Here is a 2,986-nt window from a genome sequence, read left to right as displayed (position 1 = left end):
TGGGTAGATTAGCAGTCAGAATGGCTGTGAAGTTATTGATAATTTTGATCTGTGCCTAAAAGTCTTAGGCCTGACTTTGAGAAACAAACATATGGCCAATCTAGGAGTAGAACTTTGTTTTTCTTATATGTGGGTATTAGCAGCCAGGTCTGTGTTGAATGGAACAAAACTTTGAGTTTAAATAAGCAATAGTGATGAAGCAGATGACATGTCTAGTAGAGACAAATGTAGTTCTAGAGGGAGAGGAAGGGACTTGCAGCATCACAGATACATTATGGGTTTGGGAAGTCAGAAAGAGAGTAAGAATGGAGCTAAAGGCATTATGGGTGGATCCTGACACTAAGGCAGACACAATTTGCTTTCAACCTTTCTCTAGGTTCCCTACTGCCACAGAGTTTCCCCACACAGTAAGCCATTAAGCAGATTCCAGGCCCCTCTGCAAACCCACTTACTGAGTCAAGGTTTTGGGGTAGGGTCATGGGAATCCAAATTTTTTTACAAGTGCCAGGTGAGCCAAAGTTTCTCTAAGGCCTATGGCCACAGGGAAGATGAGGGCATTTGGTTCACACTGACTCTCCCGAGATGTATGTGGTAAATGACTGAAGTCTGACTAGAAAATGGAAAAGCCTTACAAAAATATTATAAGCCTTATTAGGCAAGGCTATCATTCAAAATAGATAGTGAAATAAAGAGCTTCCCAGACAAAAAACGGCTAAAGGAGTTTATCACCACCAAACTAGCATTGCAAGAAACATTAATGGAACTGCTGTAATAAGTAGAATGCTTAGTAAAGCTCCCCATAAAGCCAACTGGACCAGGGCTTTTGTGTGCTGAGATATTTTTTATTACTGCTTCAATTTCATCAGTTGTTGTTGGCCTGTTTGGGTTTTCTGATTCTTCCTGATTCAGGTTTACATGATTTCACTCATATGTGAAATCTAATGAACAAAAAACTGGTGAACAAAATAGAACCAAAGACATAGAAGCATTGAACAGACAGACGAATCTAAGAGGGAAGATGGGGGTGGGTGGGTAGGTGGGGAGAGATTCATCAAAGAACTTATATGCATATATGCATAATCCATGGACACAGACAATAGTGTGGAGAAGGTCTGGGGGGAGGGGCAGGAGCGGATGCTGGGTGGAGGGGATTAATAGGAGAAAAGAAGGGGACATATGTAACACTTTCAACAATAAATAAAATAAAAAGGTATTATAAACTTTGCTATTACAATATATTCCCCAATCTTCTTCCAGATTTGACCCCTCTGTCACATAAAAACATTCATTTCATTAAATACCAAGTCAGGAGGGAAAATTGTGGAACTTATTTTCTGACTGACATCCCAAAGTTCCCAAGACCATTCTAGACTTCCCAACATCAAGTTTACACGAGTGATTTTGAAGATCCTTTCTTGTTTTACTTTTATAAGTCAGAAGATGGCTTCCTACCATAAATCTATAGACCTGAAGGTGTGTGGAGTGGGGAATGCAAAAGTAAAAATACTTAGGTCATTTGGTACTCAAGGTAAAAAAGAAAAACTAATGCCAAAAATTTGGGCCAATTCAAGGCTATTTTTCTTTAAGGAGTTAATGGTAGATCTGGGCTTTTAATACAAAGGATGATTTAAAAGTTTCTTGTTGTGATGGCTAATTTTATATGTCAACTTTGCTGGATCAAATATTTGGTCAAACATTATTATTATTTTATTTTTATTTTTATTTTAGAAATTGTTTATTTTCCGTCAACCTTATTTCCATTCTGTTAAGTTTGTGGAAGAACAGCTTAGGACCACTCAGTGGTTGTTCCTACCCATTCGGTGGCCTGAGCAGTGGGGGCTGCAGACCAGTCTTCAGTGGCAGGCTGAGCACTCCAGTCTTCAGTAGGAAACTGCTGAATGGGCACAGAAGGCACTTGCACACCTTCAGACCAGTCTGCGACCTCAGGCTGAGCAGCAGTGAACTCAGGAGCTGGAGCAGTCCATTCACCTGAAATTCCTCTTTGGTCACAGACTTTTCAGCAGCGGCCTGCTCTTCATTTTCAATCTCTTCAGGATCCCTGTAAAAGTAAAGATCAGGCATGACCTCCCATAGGTGTTCACGGGAGATGGTGCCACGCATGTGTAGTACTTCTCTGGCCAGCATCCACCACATCAGACCCACTGAGTGAGCCCCCTTGTTGTTGCAAGGGATGGCAATGTCCACATAGTGCAGAGGAGAGTCTGTGTTGCACAGAGCGATGGTGGGCAGGTTCACATTATTCTGAATGTTTCTGTAAAGGTGTTGTTGGATGAGATTACATTGGAAGGAATAAATAGCAGTTTTTCCATGGAAGGAGTCTGACTGCATACTTTAACATCTGCTGTCTGAGGGCCTGCATCTAAGTGCCCACATCTAGGTGCTGACTGGGATCCTTCCCAGAATCTGAAAGAGCTGGAGGGTACTTCCTCTGCCTTCTCCCTCTGGTTTGCTTGATTGATCAATAAAACCAAGTTGCCAGCTGGCCAGCATGGCTCAGCAGTTGAGCATCCAGGAGATTGCCATTCGATTCCCAGTCAGGGAACATGCTTGGATTGCAGGCTCTATCCCCAGCAAGGGGCATGCAGAAGGCAGCCCATCAATGACTCTCTCTCATCACTGATGTTTCTGTCTCTCTCTTCCTCTCCCTTCCTCTCTCTGAAATCAATAAAATATATTTTAAAAAAACACCAAGTTGCCAGCTTCTCTCTGGAAGGAACTTGTCCACATGTCTAGCACCCCAACTGTATGGTTGTCACCCAAGGGGCTGAAATGCATAGATAATGTCTTGACTTTCCCAGCTGTTGCCTGAAGGTAGAGCTAATGAGCGCCCATAGGGGAGCTGAAGGGGTAGGCAGTTAGTAGTCCTTTGGGAGCCTGAATAGGCTTATGGGCATTTTCTACGCTTTTGGGACAACCTTGAGTCATGGCATACCCTCAATTATGGGGAGCTGCTAAGAACAAAAAC

The 2,986-nt window shown here is 42.6% G+C and overlaps 1 pseudogene across 1 annotated transcript; it reads right to left on the bottom strand.

The window, feature by feature from the left end:
• Positions 1-1,716: 1,716 nt before the first annotated feature.
• On the bottom strand, positions 1,717-2,349 carry LOC308552469 (small ribosomal subunit protein uS2 pseudogene; annotated as a pseudogene). Its single transcript has one exon. The product of its transcript is annotated as a small ribosomal subunit protein uS2 pseudogene (transcript).
• Between the last annotated feature and the right edge of the window lie 637 nt (positions 2,350-2,986).

This window comes from Miniopterus schreibersii (assembly GCF_964146895.1).
Source record: "Miniopterus schreibersii genome assembly, chromosome: 2".
Classification (NCBI taxonomy): Eukaryota; Metazoa; Chordata; class Mammalia; order Chiroptera; family Miniopteridae; genus Miniopterus; species Miniopterus schreibersii.
This window is presented reverse-complemented; position numbering and strand designations above follow the sequence as displayed.